The 18,138-nt window shown below is 38.8% G+C and overlaps 1 protein-coding gene across 2 annotated transcripts in view; it reads right to left on the bottom strand.

Moving 5' to 3' along the window:
* ELP3 (elongator acetyltransferase complex subunit 3) overlaps positions 1–18,138 on the bottom strand; it is a 101,044-nt gene that overhangs the window by 76,092 nt on the left and 6,814 nt on the right. The gene's annotated exons all lie outside the window — the stretch shown is intronic.

Raw genomic sequence — 18,138 nt, 5'->3', positions numbered from 1 at the left:
GAATACACAATCTTGGAGAGTGGTTATCTCTCAGAAGGAGGAAAAGGAATACAATCAGGAAATGGCACATAAGGAAAAAACAAAAAAAGAAAATGGCACATAAGGGGCTTCAATATATTGGTAATGCTGTATTTCTTAAGCTGAGCAGTGGGTATAAGGGTGATCTCTTTTCAATGTTTTTAATCTCTAAAATATACAAATGCACTTATATACTAGCTTGGATTGTATTTTACCTATAAATTACGTGCAAAATAATGAACTAATAATTTTCAAAGTCACAGTGATCTATTCTCTCACTCTCTTTTACTAAAATAGCCTACAAGAAAAAATTACTTTATGCAATAAAGATATAAAATTATATCTAAGCCTAACCTTTGTAACTCACCCTCCTCACAGATACACTGGATCTCAATATTTAGAGCAGACAGTATTAAACTAGGAGCTATACTTCAGAGCATGTGCAAAATATTCTCAGAGGGGTCTGTCAGAGCCCTCCTGGTCTGAGCACAGTATGTGCTTCAGAAAGGGGGTGATGACAGAGATAAAAGTATGGTTACATATGGGGGGCGCTGGCCAAATAAGGGTATAGACTAAGATGAATGTAAGCCAGGTTTCTTACTATCAGAGAGGGAAGTTATTATAAATATGAAAAGGAAGAGAACCTGGATGGAATGGAAGGTATTGCTGTGAACTCACAGTTTTCAATAAATATTTCAATAAATACAAATAAATATAAATGCAAATGTGTTATATATATGTGTGTGCACATACGTATATATGTATACATATATATTTCCTAGCTTGGTTTACTGACATGGTCTAGGAGCAGTAACACCCTAATAGCAATGAGTATAGTTATTTATATATTTATATATATATAATGAGTATAGCTATTTATATTTATTTATATTTATAGCTATTCACAGCACTCAGATCTTGGTTTCTAAATACGCTTCTCCACTGAAAAACCCCAGGGCTCCTTGGAGAAATGGCTGATTCCAGACATGGGGCAAAGAAAGGACAAGATGAGCCTGGAACATTTTATTATGACAGAAAGTTAGAACTGCTCAAAAAATGATGGGGACGTTTTAGAAAGACACAGAAACCAGCCTGAAAGAGCTCTCACTGGTCAAATCAGGGATCATTTGTACATCAAAATAAATACATGATAGTAACAGATTATAACCCACCAAACTGGAAACCATTAATTCATTCATACAAATAAATGAGTAAATGAAATCTGAAATGAAAATCTGATAAGGAACAAAATACTTACATAGTTTCAAAGTACTTCACCACACAAAACTTCTTAATTACAAAATGAAAAGATTAACTTTACAGAGGAGAAGCCTGGTAGACACTACCTTGATCAAAATGAACCTCCAATATCAGAAAGAAGAACAAAGATGAAGGTATCATGCTCTCTGATTTCAACTATTAAACACAATATGATACTGGAATAAAAACTGACACGTAGATCAAAAGAACAGAAATAGTCCAGAAATAAACCCCTCATATATGATCATCAGTTAATTTACAATAAAGGAGCCAAGAATATACAATGGGGATTGGACAATATTCAATAAATGGTGTTGGGAAAACTGGACATCGACATGCAAAAGAACAAAACTAGACCACTATCTTACGTAATATACAAAAATTAACTCAAAATCAATTAAAGACTTGAATGTAAGACCTGAAACCATAAAACTCCTAGAAAAAAAACACAGGCAGAAGTTCCCTGACACTGGTCTGGGTGTTGAAGTTTTGGATCTGATTCCAAAAGTAAAGGCGACAAAAGCAAAAATAAGTGGGACTACATCAAACTAAAAAGCTTCCGCACAGCAAAGAAAACCATCAAAAAAAGGAAAAAGCAACATACTGAATGGGAGAAAATATTTGTAAATCATGTATCCAATAAGGGGTTAATATCCAAAATATATTACAAAACTCAGCTCAATAGCAAAAACCACATATGATTAAATAATGAGCAGAGGACTTGAACATTTTCCCAAGGACATACAGATGGCCAGCAGACACATGAAAAGATGTTGAATATCAATAATTATCAGGGAAATGCTTATTAAAACCATGAGATATTACCTGTTAGAATAGTTACTATGAAAAATCTAATAAATAACAAGTGTTGGTGAGGATGTGGGGAGAAAAGAGAACCTTCATGCAGTGTTGGTGGGAATATAAGTTGGTGCAGCCATTCTTGAAAACAGTATGGAGGTTAAAATGAAAAAGAAGTCTACAATATGAACCAGCTATTCTACTTCTTGGTATTTATCCTAAGAAAATGGAAACACTAATTTGAAAAGATATATGCACCCCATGTTTGCTGCAACATTGTTTACGATAGCCATGATATGGAAACAACCTAAGTGTCCCATCAGTGGATGAATGGATAAAGAAGGTGTCGTGTGTGTGTGTGTGTGTGTGACACACACACACATATATACATATACATACATACATACATATACACAATGGAATACTGCTCAGCCATAAAAAAGAATGAAATCTTGCCATTTGTGACAACATGGATGGACCTTGAGGATATTAAATGGTAGATGAAATAAGTCAGACAAAGAAAGACAAATACCATATGACTTCACTTATATGTGGATGTAAAAAAGAAAACAAAACCAAACCATATATACAGAGAATAGACTGGGGGTTATCAAGGAGGGAAGGGGCTAGGGGATGGACAAAACAGGTGAAGGGGGTCAACTATATGGTGATGGATGGTAACAAAACTTATTGTGGTAATTATTTTGTAGTGTATACAATTATCAAATTATTATCTTATACACTTGAAGCTAATATAATGATATATATCAATTTTACCTCAATAAAAATGTTATATACCAATTTTACCTCAATGAAGAGAAAAAGAACATTATCAGTGACAGGACAAATTGAAACTATCTACCACCCGATAATATAAATGATGTTCCTGCCAAAAATGCATAACCTGAATCTGATTATGAGGAAACATTTGATTAAGCCAAACTGAGGAACATGCTACAAAATAACCTGCCTGAAATCTTCAAAAGTGTTAAGGTAATGAAGTCAAGGAAAGATAGGAAGTATCCAGACTTTAAAGAGACATGACAACCAAATGTAACATGTAATTCTTAACTGGATTCTGTAGATCAAGAAACAGTGGGTGAGGGGCACCTGGCTGGCTCAGTTGGTTAAGTGTCTGCCTTCAGCTCAGGTCATGATCCTGGAGTCCTGGAATCGAGCCCCACATCGGGCTCCTTGCTCAGTGGGGAGTCTGCTCCTCCCCCTGGCTCATGCTCTCTCTCACTCACTCTCTCTCTGAAATAAATAAATAAAATCTTAAAAAAAAAAAATAGATAATTAAAAAAAAAGTCTCTTGTGGCTAAAAAAAAAAAAACTGTGGGTGAAACTTGAACAAGGTCTGAGGATTAGGTGACAGTATTTAATCAGTGTTAAATTCCTGATTTTGACACTCTACTGTGGTGATAAAAGAAAATGTCCTTATTTGTAGGAAATGCACACTAAAGTATTCAAAGGCAACTTACTCTGCAACACACTCTCAAGTGGTTCAGGGGGAAAATGTTCTTTATACTAGACCTTCAATTCTTCTGTAAGTTTGATTATTTTTCATAATAAAAATTATTAAAATTTAAATCATTAGTGATCTAGACAAAGTCCAAAATTTATAAAAAATTGCAAATCTGAATGAAAAATCTGGATTTTCAAACAAATGTTTTTATTTAAAATGAGCTACAACTATGAATACCACTGATGTGGTCAGTCTAATTCAACAATCTTTTATTGAGGGCCCAGTATATAGGCCAGGTTCTAAGCTACACAGAACAAATGGGCCTTGAGACTACAAAAATATTAATGCACTGCTTCTGTCCTCTGAAATCATATCTGCCTAGGGGAGCAAGACACATAGAAACAGGTTATTTCAAAACCACATGGTAAGAAGGACTTAGAAAATACTAGGAATGACAAAGAAGGCAATTAATTAGCCCTCACCAGGGAAGTCAGGGAAGCCTTCCTGAGATGCTAACAATTGTGCTGATTAAGAATTAATTGATGGGGTGCTTGAGTGGCTCAGCTGGTTATGCATCCAACTCTCTGTTTCGGTTCAGGCGACGATCTTAGGGTCATGAGATGGAGCCCCGCATTGGGCTCTGCGCTCAGTGTGGAGTTTGCTTGTCCCTCTCCCTCTGCTCCCCCACTGCTTGTGCTGCGCATGTGTGCTCTCTCTCAAATAAAAAATAAAATAAAATAAAATAAAATAAAATGGATCACAGACCTAAATGTAAAGTCAAAACTATAAAACTTCTAGGGGATAACATAGGAGAAAATCTAGGTGACTTGGGTTTTGCAATGAGTTTTTATATCAACACCAAAAGAATGATCCAGAAAGAAAAAACTGGTAAATTGGACTACCTTAAAAATTTGAAAGTTCTGTTCTGAGAAAGATACTCTTAAGAGAATGAAAAGACATAGACTCAGAGAAAATATTTGCAAAACCCATGTCTAATAAAAGATACATATCTTAAATATACAAAGAACTCTTAAAATTTCACAATAAAAAACCAAACAACCCATTAGGAGTAGGGCAAAAGATCCGAAGAGACACCTCGTCAAACAAGATATAGTAATGGCAATAATAATATGAAAGATACTCAACATATGTCATTTGGGAATTGCAAACTAAAACGAAATACTACCACACACCTACCAGAATGGCCAAAATCCAGAACACGGACAATACCAAAAACTGGCAAGCATGAGGAGCAACAGGAATTCTCATTGTTGGTGAGACTGTAAAATGGTACAGCCACTTCGGAAGACAGTTTGGCAATTTCACAAAGCTAAACCTAGTCTTACGATATGATCCAGCAATCATGCTCCTAGGTATTTACCCAAGTGAGTTGAAAACTTGTGTGTACACAAAACCCTTCAGACAATGTTTATAGCAGCTCTGTTCATAATTGCCAAAAATTGGAAAGAACCCAGATGTCCTTCAATAGGTGAATGGATAAACTGTAGTACATTCAGACAACGGAATATTATTCAGTTCTAAAAACAAATGAGCTGCATCAAGTCACTAAAAAGACATGACATAACCTTAAATGCATATTGCTAAGTGAAAGAAGCCAATTTGAAAAAGCTATATACTGTTTGATTCCAACTACATCTTTCTGAAAAAGGTAAAACTACAGAGACAGTAAATAGATCAGTTTGCCAGAAGTTTGGAGCAAAGGAAAGGATGAATACGGCAGTTTCAGGGAAGGTAACTATTCCACATGATTCTGAAATGGTGGATACACGACATTATGCATTGGTAAAACCCACAAAATACACACCACTGTAAGTGGCCCCAATATAAACTATGGGCTTCACTCAGTAATAAGGTAGCAATATTGGTTCATCAATTATAACAAATGTGCCAAACCAATGCCCAGGGCAACCTGGGGAGGGAGGAAAGGAAGTATAGGGGAACCCTGTGTACTTTCTGCTCAATTTTTAGATAAACCTAAAACTGCTCTGTAAAACAAAACAAAACAAAAAGAAAAATACAACTACAAAGCACCACCAGAGTAACAGCAGGAATAAAAGCATTAAGATTGGGGTGCCTGAGGAGGGGGTGGAGCAAGATGGCGGAGGAGTAGGAGACCTGGATTTCCTCTGGTCTTAGGAATTCAGCTGGATGGGGATCAAACCATTCTGAACACCTACAAACTCAACAGGAGATCGAAGAAAAGAAGAGCAACAACTCTCTGAACAGAAAAGCAACCACTTTCTGGAAGATAGGATGTGCGGAGAAGTGAATCTGAGGCGATATTCAGGAGGACAGATGGCGGGGGAGGGGCCTCCATCAGCCGCTTCTGGCAAGTGATAGAGCCGCGGAGCACAAAATCAGAACTTTTAGAAGTCGGCTCCACTGAGGGACGTCGCTCCAGTGGCTAAGCGGGGGGTGGAACCCTCGTGGGACAGTGTGGTCTCAGGACCCTCGGGGTCACAGAAAGACCGGGGGTGCCTGAGTGCGGCAGAGCTCCCAGGTATCGGAGCAGGGAAGCCGGCTGCAGAGACGGAGCCCAGGCACGGGCTCTCAGCTCGGGGTTGCCATAAACCGTGATCCGCGGCACAGTCGGGCCATTGCTCCTCCAGCAAGGACCCAACAAGCGGCGGATCCGGGGAGACTCACCTTCTTCCCCGGGGAGGAGAGGCGCGGGAGCGCACCGCAAGGATCTGCGGGGTTTGGAGACTCCACATGGGGTCGGGTACCAGAGATAGAAACGCGGGGTCACAGGCTGCCTGAGCACGGAGTGAGGCCGGAGACAGGGGAGACGGGAGTGAGTGACGGCTTTTCTCTGGGGTCGCACTGAGGAGTGGGGCCCCGAGGTCTCGGCTCCTCCGAGGCGGAAATTGGGAGGCTGCCATTTTCACTCTCTGCCTCCAAAGCTGTACGGAAAGCTTGCAGGGAACAAAAGCTCCGGAGAGCAAACCCGAGCAGATTACTTAGCCCCAACCGGGCAAGGGCGGGGCAATTCCGCCTCCGGCAAAGACATTTGGAAACCATGGCAACAGGCCCCTCCCCAAGAAGATCAGCGAGAACAGCCAGCCAAGACCAAGTTTACCGATCAATGAGAACGGCAGAACTCCAGCGCTAGGGGAATACTGCACATAGAATCCATGGGTTTTTTACCATGATTCTTTAGTCTTTCAAAGTTAATTTTTTTTTAACTGTCTTTTTTTTTTTTTGAATTTTTCTTTTTCCCTTTTTCAACCAACATCTTATCAATCCCTTTTTAAAAAAATTTTTTTATTTTTCATTTTTAGAGTCCTATTCTATTCATTCATAGTAGTTACCCGTATTTTTGGCATATATATATAAGTTGTTCTCTCTTTAAAACTTTGAGATAGTTTCTTCTAACAGATTAAAATATACCCTAAATCTCTAGTGTATGGTTTTTTCCTACTCCCCTGCCTGATCACATTATCTCCTTTTTCTTTTCTTTTTTTTAAATCCTCTTCCTTCTTTTTTCAAACAACTTCTTATCAATTCCTTTTATAAAATTTTTTATAATTTCCATCTTTACAGTCATATTCCATCCCTTCATCATATCAACCCTTATTTTTGTACATATACAAGTTTTTCTTTCTTTAAAATTTTGGGAGGCACTTTCTTCTAACAGACCAAAATACACCCAAAATCTAGTGTGTGGCATTGATCTATATACCAGCCTGATCATATTTGATCATATTCTGTTTTTTTTTTTTGGTTCAGTTTTTGTTTGTTTTTATCTTTATCTTTCTCTTTTTTTCTTTTTCCTTTTTTCTCTTTCCATTTCTTTTCCCACTGCTTCAGGTCTTTTCTGATTTGTTTAGAGTATATTTTCTGGGGATGTTATTACCCTGTTAGCATTTTGTTCTCTTATTAATCTGTTCTCCTCTGGACAAAATGACAAGACGGAAAAAATCACCTCAACAAAAAGAACAAGAAGTAGTACTGACTGCCAGGGACCTACTCAATACGGACATTAGTATGATGTCGGATCTAGAGTTCAGAATCATCACTTTAAAGATACTAGCTGGGCTTGAAAAAAACATGGAAGTTATTAGAGAAACCCTTCTGGAGAAGTAAAAGAACTAAAATCTAACCAAGTCGAAATCAAAAAGGCTATTAATGAGGTGCAATCAAATATGGGGGTGTTAACTGCTAGGATAAATGAGGCAGAAGAGAGAATCAGTGATATAGAAGACCAAATGATGGAAAATAAAGAAGCTGAGAAAAAGAGAGATAAACAACTACTGGATCATGAGGGCAGAATTCGAGAGATAAGCGATACCATAAGAGGAAACATTAGAATAATTGGGATCCCAGAAGAAGAAAGAGAGGGGCAGAAGGTATAATGGAGCAAATTATAGCAGAGAACTTCCCTAATTTGGGGAAGGAAACAGGCATCAAAATCCAGGAAGCACAGAGAACCCCTCTCAAAATCAATAAAAATAGGTCAACACCCCGACATCTAATAGTAAAACTTACGAGTCTCAGAGATAAAGAGAAAATCCTGAAAGCAGCTCGGGAGAAGAGATATGTAACCTACAATGGTAGAAACATTAGACTGGCAACAGACCTATCCACAGAGACCTGGCAGGCCAGAAAGGACTGGCAGGATATATTCACAGCACTAAATGAGAAAAATACGCAGCCAAGAATACTATATCCAGCTAGGCTGTCATTGAAAATAGAAGGAGAGATAAAAAGCTTCCAGGACAAATAAAAACTAAAGGAATTTGCAAACACGAAACCAGCCCTACAAGAAATCTTGAAAGGGGTCCTCTAAGCAAAGAGAGACCCTAAAAGCAACATAGACCAGAGAGGAACACAGACAATATACAGCAACAGTCACCTTACAGGCAATACAATGGCACTAAATTCATATCTTTCAATAGTTACCCTGAATGTAAATGAAAGTAAGGGGGTGGAAAACCATTTACCATGCTAATGGATACCAAAAGAAAGCTGGTGTGTCAATCCTTATATCAGACAAATTAGATTTTTTTTTTAAAGATTTTATTTATTTATTTGAGACAGAGAGAATGAGAGAGAGAGCGCACATGAGAGGGGAGAGGGTCAGAGGGAGAAGCAGGCTCCCTGCCGAGCAGGGAGCCAGATGCGGGACTCGATCCAGGGACTCCAGGATCATGACCTGAGCTGAAGGCAGTCGCTTAACCAACTGACCCACCCAGGCGCCCCTACAAATTAGATTTTAAACCCAAGACTGTAATAAGAGATGAGGAAGGACACTATATCCTACTTAAAGGGTCTATCCAACAAGAAGATCTAACAATTGTAAATATCTATGCCCCTAACACGGGAGCAGCCAATTATATAAGGCAATTAATAACAAAAGCAAAGAAACACATTGACAACAATACAATAATAGTGGGGGACTTTAACACCCCCCTCACTGAAATGGACAGATCGTCTAAGCAAAAGATCAACAAGGAAATAAAGGCTTTAAATGACACACTGGACCAAATGGACTTCACAGACATATTCAGAACATTCCATCCCAAAGCAACGGAATACACATTCTTCTCTAGTGCCCATGGAACATTCTCCAGAAGAGATCACATCCTAGGTCATAAATCAGGTCTCAACCGGTACCAAAAGATTGGGATCATTCCCTGCCTATTTTCAGACCACAATGCTTTGAAACTAGAACTCAATCACAAGAGGAAAGTCAGAAAGAACTCAAATACATGGAGGCTAAAGAGCATCCTACTAAAGAACGAATGGGTCAACCAGGAAATTAAAGAAGAATTAAAAAAATTCATGGAAACAAATGAAAATGAAAACACAACTGTTCAAAATCTTTGGGATGCAGCAAACGCAGTCCTAAGAGGAAAGTATATAACAATACAAGCCTTTCTCAAGAAACAAGAAAGGTCTCAAGTACACAACCTAACCCTACACCTAAAGGAGCTGGAGAAAGAACAGCAAATAAAGCCTAAACCCAGCAGAAGAGAAATAATAAAGATCAGAGCAGAAATCAATGAAATAGAAACTAAAAGAACAGTAGAACAGGTCAACGAAAGTAGGAGCTGGTTCTTTGAAAGAATTAACAAGATTGATAAACCCCTGGCCAGACTTATCAAAAAGAAAAGAGAAATGACCCAAATCAACAAAATCATGAATGAAAGAGGAGAGATCACAACCAACACCAAAGAAATACAAACAATTCAAAGAACATATTATGAGCAACTCTATGCCAGCAAATTAGATAATCTGGAAGAAATGGATGCATTCCTAGAGATGTATCAACTACCAAAACTGAACCAGGAAGAAATAGAAAACCTGAACAGACCTATAACCACTAAGGAAATTGATGCAATAATCAAAAATCTCCCAACAAATGAAAGCCCAGGGCCAGACGGCTTCCCAGGGGAATTCTACCAAACATTTAAAGAAGAATTAATACCTATTCTTCTGAAACTGTTCCAAAAAGTAGAAATGGAAGGAAAGCTTCCAAACTCATTTTATGACGCCACCATTACCTTGATCCCAAAACCAGACAAAGACCCCATCAAAAAGGAGAATTACAGACCAATATCCCTGATGAACATGGATGCAAAAATTCTCACCAAAATACTAGCCAATAGGATCCAACAGTACATTAAAAAGATTATTCACCATGACCAAGTGGGATTTATCCCTGGGCTGCAAGGTTGGTCCAACATCCACAAATCAATCAACATGATACAATACATTAACAAAAGAAAGAACAAGAACCATATGATCCTCTCAATAGATGCAGAAAAAGCATTAGACAAAGTACAGCATCCTTTCTTGATCAAAACTCTTCAGAGTATAGGCATAGAGGGTACATACCTCAATATCATAAAAGCCATCTATGAAAAACCTACAGCGAATATCATTCTCAATGGGGAAAAACTGAGAGTTTTTCCTTTTCTTATTGATGTGATGTATGGTGTTGATTGATCTGTGAATACTGAATCACCCTTGAAATCCAGGAATAAATCCCACTTAATTGTGAGGAATGATTTTTTTTTTTAATGTATTGCTGGATTCAGTTTGCTAGTATTTTGTTGAAGATTTTTGCATCTATGTTCATCAGGAATATTGGCCTGTAGTTCTCTTTTTTAGTGGTATCTTTAGCTGGTTTTGGTATCAGGGTAAAGAAGCCCTAATAGAATGAATTTGGAAGTTTTCCTTACTATTTTTTGGAATAGTTGGAGAGGAATAGGCATTAACTCTTTTTTAAATGTTTGGTAAAATCTGCCCGTGAAGCCATCCAGTCCTGGGCTTTTGTTTGTTGGTAGTTTTTTGATAACTGATTCAATTTCTTTGTTGGTAATCAGTCTCTTCAAATTTTTCATTTCTTCCTGTTTCAGTTTTGGTAGTTTACATGTTTCTAGGAATTTATTTCTTGTGGGCTGTTAATTTGTTGGCATACAGTTTTTCATAATATTCTCTTATAATTGTATTTCTATGGTGTTGGTTGTTATTTCTCCTCTCTTATTTGTGATTTTGGGTCCTTTCTCTTGTTTTCTTCTTGATAAGTCTGGCTAGACATTTATCAATTTTATTGATCTTTTTCCAAAGAACCAGCTCCTGGTTTCACTGATCTGTTCTACTATTTTCTTAGTTTCTATATCATTTATTTCTGCTCTAATCTTTATTATTTCCTTCCTTCTACGTCTAGCTTTCATTTGTTCTTTTTTTTTTTTTTAGCTCCTTTAGGTGTAAGAGTAGGTTGTTAATTTGAGATTTTTCTTGCTTCTTGAGGTAGATCTGTATAGTTATAAACTTCCCACTTAGAACCACTTTTGGTGCATCACAAGATTTTGGATTGTTGTGTTTTCATTTTTATTTGTGTCCATGTACTTTTTAATTTTTTCTTTTATTTCCTGATTGATCCATTCATTGTTTAGTAGCATGTTATTTAGCCTTCATGTATTTGTAGCCTTTCCATATTTTTTCTTGTGGTTCCTTTCTAGTTTCATAGTGTTATGGTCAGAAAAGATGCATGGTATGACTACAATCTTCTTGAATTTGTTGAGGCTTGTTTTGTGGCCTAATATGTGATCTATTCTGGAGATGCTCCACATACATTTGAAAAGAATGTGTATTCTGCTATTTTAGGATGGAACGTTCTGAATATCTGTTAAATCCATCTAGTCCAATGTGTCATTCAAAGCTGTTTCCTTGTTTCTGGTTGGATGATCTGTCCATCAATGTTAGTGGGCTGGTAAAGCCCTCCACTATTATTGTATTACTATGGATTCGTCTTTTATGTTTGTTATTAACTATTTAATGTATTTGGGTGCTCCCATGTTGGGTGCATAAATATTTACAATTGTTATATCTTCTTGTTGGATTGTCCCCTTTATTATTATATAGTGTCCTTCTTTGTCTATTACATACAGTCTTTGCTTTAAAGTCTATTTTGTCCAATGTAAGTATCACTACCCCAGATTTCTTTTGATATACATTTGCATGAGAGATGTTTCTCCATCTCCTCACTTTCAGTCTGCAGGTGTCATTAGGTCTAAAATGAATTTCCTGTAAGCAGCATATAGGTTGGTCTTGTTTTTTAATTCATTCTGTCACCCTATGTCTTTTGGAGCATTTAGTCCACTTATATTCAAAGTCATTATTGAAAGATATGTATTTATTACCATTTTATTCCTTGTTTTGTGGTTGTTTCTGACGTTTTTCTCTGATCCTTTCTTCTCTTTCTCTCTTTCATGGTTTGCTAATTTTCTTTAGTGATGTATTTGGATTCCTTTCTCTTTATTCTTTGCATATCTATTAGTTTTTGATTTGTGGTTACCATTAGGTTTGTATATAACATCTGCATATGGCAGTCTATATTAAGTTGATGGTTAAGTTTGAACCCATTCTTTACTCCTCTCCTCCCCATGTTTTAGGTATATGGTGCTATATTTTATATCCTTTTCTTTTTTTTTTTTTTTTTAAGATTTTATTTATTTATTTGACAGAGAGAGAGATAGCGAGAGCAGGAACACAAGCAGGGGGAGTGGGAGAGGGAGAAGCAGGCTTCCTGCCGAGCAGGGAGCCCGATGTGGGACTCGATCCCAGGACTCTGGGATCATGACCTGAGCCGAAGGCAGACGCTTAACGACTGAGCCACCCAGGCGCCCTATTTTATATCCTTTTATTTTGTGAGTTTCTTAACTCATCTTTTACGTAAATATTCATTTTTACTGCTTTCGTGTTTCCTATCTTCATACTGTCACTTTTGATCTTCGTTCCACTTCAAGAGTCCTCCTTAATATTTCTTGTGGGGCTGGTTTTAGTGGTCATGAACTCCTTTAGTTTTTGTTTGTCTGGAAAACTTTTTTTTTTTAAGATTTTATTTATTTATTTGAGAGAGAGTGAGAGAGAGCATGAGAGCAGAGGGGGTCAGAGGGAGAAGCAGACTCCCTGCTGAGCTGGGAGCCCAATGCGGGACTCGATCCTAGGACTCTAGGGTCATGACCTGAGCCCAAGGCAGTCACTTAACCAACTGAGCCACCCAGGCACCCCTGTCTGGGAAACTCTTTTATCGCCCCTTCTATTCTAAATGATAGCCTTGCTGGATATTCTTTTTTTTTTTTTTTTTTTAAGATTTTATTTATTTGACAGAGAGAGACACAACGAGAGAAAGAACACAAGCAGGGGCAGTGGGGGAGGGAGAAGCAGGCTTCCCGACTAGCAGGGAGCCCGAGGCAGGGCTCGATCCCAGGACCCTGGGATCATGACCTGAGCTGAAGGCAGACGCTTAACGACTGAGCCACCCAAGCGCCCCTGGATAGAGTATTCTTGACTGAAGATTTTTCCTATTCAGCACTTTGACTATATCATGCCACTCTCTTCTGGCTTGCAAGGTTTCTGCTGATAACCTTATGGGGCTTTCCCCTGGTATGTAACTGTCTGCTCTTGCTGCTTTTAAGATATGTTTTTGGGGTTTTTTTTTAAATCACTACTTTTTGCCATTTTAATTACACTATGTCTTGGTGTGAATCTGCTTTTGTTGCTTTTATTGGTCATTCACTGTGCCTCCTGGGTGTGAATATCTGTTTCCTTCCCTAAACTAGGTAAGTTTTCAGCTATTATTTCCTCAAATAAATTCTCCTCCCCCTTTGATTTCTCTTCCTCTTCTGGGACACCTATAATATGAAGGTTCTTACATTTGATGGAGCCACTGAGTTCCCTATATCAATTCCAATTTTGCATAATTCTTTTTTCTCTCTTTTGTTCAGCTTATTTTCCATTACTTTGTTTTTAGGTCATTAATTCGCTCCTCTGCTTCTTCCATCCTGCTATTCATTCCATCAAGTATGTTTCTCATTTCATTTATTAAGCCCTTTATCTCTGCTATGTTATTCCTTATCTCTGCTATGTTATTCCTTATCTCTGTATTAAGTACTTTACTCATGTCTTCTACTCTTTTCTCAAGTCCAGTGAGTATCCTTATGATCATTGCTTTAAGTCCCCCATAAGGCATGTTACTTATATCTCCTTTGCTTAGATCTCTGGCTGTGCTCTTGTCTTTTTCTTTTTTCTTTCTCCCTCCCTCCCTTCTTGTCTTTCCTTTTCTTTTGTTTTTTTTCTTTCCTTTCATTTGCAATAAGTTTCTCTGTCTTCACATTTTGTCTCTGTGTCTATTTCTCTGTGTTAGGAAAGTCAGCTACATCTCCCGTTCTTGAGGGTAATGGCCTTATGAAGTCCTGTACTGCCCTGCTGTGTACTGTCCCCAGTTCCCCAGGGCCTGGCGCTTCTGGGAATGTCACCAATGTGTGCTGCATGTGCTGTGCTTTTTATCCTGTTATATCCTTTAGGCCAGTCATCTTCAGAGGCTATCTTTGCCTTTTGTGAGCAGTACTTGGCCCCTGACCTGAATGTAGTGCATTTTAACTAGGCATGCTCTGGTCTGCTTGTGAATGAGACCTGTCACCACTGCTGTCTGAACAGGGGCTCCACAAAACTTCTGAGTCAGGAGACACAGTATAAGCAGGAGTTTGGGCCGGTCTTCAGGGGGAAGGGACTCGCCAACCTGGGACTGAGACAAGTGTGACGGGGAAGGGCAGTTCCACAGGAGTAAAGGCACTTGAAGTGGGGCTTGGTATAAGCAAGTTAGGTAGCAAGTGTGGGTGCTGCACTGATTCCCACAGGTGGCCCTGTGCTCACGCCGAGGGATGGGTGAGGGAAATGGTGCCCGTCAGTTCTGTGTTCCTGGAGGGGTCTCTCCTTGATCTCTGCTTCTCTGGGATGTGCTCTGAGGTGAGCAAATAACCTCTGTACTGTGTCCCCCAGGTGCTCTTCAGATTGCTGTTTCCACACTGTATGTCATGGGTTGTTTGCCTAGCTTCTAAGAGCAGTGCAATGCCCTCTGGGCTCTATCCCAGCCAAGCCCACTGACCTTTAAAATTCCAGTCTTTAAGTCCGCTGGTTGCAAAAACTCCCAAAATTCAGCCCCTCTCACTTGCCAAGCCAATTGCTATGGGAATTCATTTTCCCTGTGGGCTCCCTGGTGTGACAGTTATTAGTCTGTCTCTCACCCTTCTCTGCCACTGTGGCTCTCTCCCCACCACAGCAGCCATGATCTCTTTCTCTCCCAAACTGCATCTCTGCACTTACCACCTTCTTCAGTGTGGGCTCTTCTCTACTTTTAGTTGTGTAGTTTGTTCTGCAATTCTTCAGGTCAATTTCTGGGGTATTTAGGATGATCTGATAGTTATCTAGTTGTATTTGTAGGATGAGGTGAGCCTAGGGTCCTCTTACTCTGCCATCTTCCAACCTCTCCCTGTACTTCTGATATTTTTAATAGTTCACTCTGGTGATATTGGCAAACATGGATTTGGTGCAGGTAAGAAAAAGTAGACTAGTTAGGAAATAACTGAAATAGTCTAAAAAGAAATAATAAAGGCCAGAATATCCCTACCAGTGGTGGTAGGAATGGACAATGCATTTCACATCTTTTGGAAACTGAGTGGATAGAGGCACCATGAACTAGGATGGAGAAGAAAGATGAATGAGCAAGTTTGAGGTTAGTTTTAGTTATATTATACTTGAGAGTATATAGGCAGTCAAAAGAGAGTTGTTTAGGGGCGCCTGGGTGGCTCAGTTGGTTAAGCGACTGCCTTTGGCTCAGGTCACAATCCTGGAGTCCTGGGATCGAGTCCCGCATCGGGCTCCCTGCTCAGCGGGGAGTCTGCTTCTCCCTCTGACCCTCCTCCCTCTCATGCTTTCTGTCTTTCATTCTCTCTCTCTCAAATAAATAAATAAAATCTTTAAAAAAAAAAAAAAAAAAAGAGAGAGTTGTTTAACAGGCACTTTGACAAAAGCCTGAAGCTTGAGGAGTGGTCAGAGCTGGAAGTCAGCATATAACAATACTTAGAAATGTCAATAGATGAGATCACCAAAGAAGGCATGTACAGTACTAAGAACAGTGGACCCAGGACAACAGAAAACATCAATTTTTAGAGGCAAGCAGAACAAGAACAGACCTCAAAGAAAGAAAAGAAGTAACTAGAGGTAGGAGGAGGAGGAGAGAGAATGGTGTCATGGAAGCCAGGCTTATTAGTCAGGTTAAGGAAAGGTTGATAAGTCTTTGTCTTCCATAGCAGCAAGCTCATACATAATGCTCAAAACTAAAAATTCAAGACTTATCTATAGAGTGTGTTATTTGGGGATATAGAAGCAAATGCCAAGAAATCAGCTAAGAGTTAAAAGTGCTTGTCCTGAGGGGAAATATGGAAGGTGAGGGGTTTGAAACTATGGCTGACCTTTGAACAAAGCACGGGTTAGGGGTGACAACCCCTCAACTCAGTTGAGTAACTGCATATAACTTTTGACTCCCCAGAAACTTAATTATTTTCATAGTCTACTGTTGATCAGAAGCCTTACTGGCAACAGAAACCATCAATTAATACATATTTCGTATGCTATAGGTATTGCATACTGTATTCTTACAATAAAGTAATCTAGACAAAAAGAAGTATCAGGACAATCATAAAGAAAATACATCTATAGTACTGTACTTATGGGAAAAAATCTGCCTGTAAGTGGACCCATGCAGTTCAAACCCATGTTGTTCAACTGTATTAATTTCTCTTAAAGAACCCTTTACACTAGGTACAAATAAATAAAACAAAAACTCTTAAGTACAGAGAGAAGAGACCAGAATTAGTGATTCATTGTGTATAAAAGTTTTAGGGTTTAATTAGTCACAAATGAAATATGATCCAGGAGATATGGCCACTAAACAAGTCAACATAAACTGTAATTACCAAGTTTTCTACTCCCATCCAAATAAGAGATTGAATTTCTATGATCATGTCAGAAACACCCAATTCAATTCTGGGTATCATGTTTTAAGAGGGTCCAAATCCTATCTTTCACACTCATCCTTTATATCCTAAAGCCCCTACCCTAATTCCAGTTCTTAACATATTTTACACCTAGATCAAGCCAAGAGTACACTAACTGGTCTTTTTGGTTCCAAGCTACTCTACATCTTGTACCCAAATTAATTTTCTGAAAATCTGGTTTGTTCATATCACTCTCCTCAAATTTCTTTAACAGTTTCCTATTACCCAGCTTCTTTGCAGACATTTAAGATCTTTTACAAGCTGATCCCAAATTAACTCTTTAACCTAATGTCCTGCTGCTTTCTCAAATGGATTATCAACTCCAGTCAGTGTGAGGTACTCACTGTACCCTACACACATCATACCTCTTATAATACCTCTACTTCTGTGCCTTAGTTCCTTGTGTCCTTGCTCCCATTATTCTTCAAGCCTGCTCTTCTCTGCTTATATGGGCACCATTTATATGTCAAGCAAATGCCATGCTTTCTCTAGGGCTTTCCCTAGTCTCTTTTACTGCAGGGACATCTTTGTCCTCTGGACTTCCACAGTGCTTCCCATTACATCAGTCGCTTCCCAAATACCACATACAGAATGCCTTTGTACCATTAACTACCTTTTTTTTTTTTTTAAGATTTTTTTTTTTTTATTCATGAGAGACAGAGCGAGAGAGAAAGGCAGAGGGAAAAGCAGGCTCCCAAGGAGCAGGGAGCCCGATGCGGCACTCGATCCCAGGACCCTGAGATCATGACCTGAGCCAAAGGCAGATGCTTAACCATCTGAGCCACCCAGGCGCCCACCATTAACTACCTTCTAAAAGTACAAGGGGCGCCTGGGTTGAGTGTCCTACTCGTGATTTCAGCTCAGGTCATGATCTTGGGGTCATGAGATTGGGCCCAGCCTCAGGCTCTGCACTCAGCACAGAGTCTGCCCGAGATTCTCTCCTCTTCCCTCTGCCTCTTCCCTTACTCATGTGCTCTCTGTCTCTCTCAAATAAACAAAATCTTTTAAAAGTAAAAGTACCTTTTATAAGTATCAATTGTATTGAAAGCCATGACCTTAAAATGGCCAACAATATTTATCACATTGAGATAGTCACGAAGCCTCAATTTATACTTTTAAGGACATTAAAACATAATCTACTCCTTTAAACATAGCGAGTGTTTTTCATTCTGCACGTCTCTACTGCAACACATATCATAATATATGGATTTTATTAAACTGAATCCC

Source organism: Mirounga leonina, unplaced genomic scaffold (genome assembly GCF_011800145.1).
Source record: "Mirounga leonina isolate KUSES-001 unplaced genomic scaffold, KU_Mleo_1.0 Mir_176, whole genome shotgun sequence".
Taxonomy (NCBI): Eukaryota; Metazoa; Chordata; class Mammalia; order Carnivora; family Phocidae; genus Mirounga; species Mirounga leonina.
Note: the sequence above shows the minus strand (reverse complement) of the source record. Positions and strands in the feature narration are given on the sequence as shown.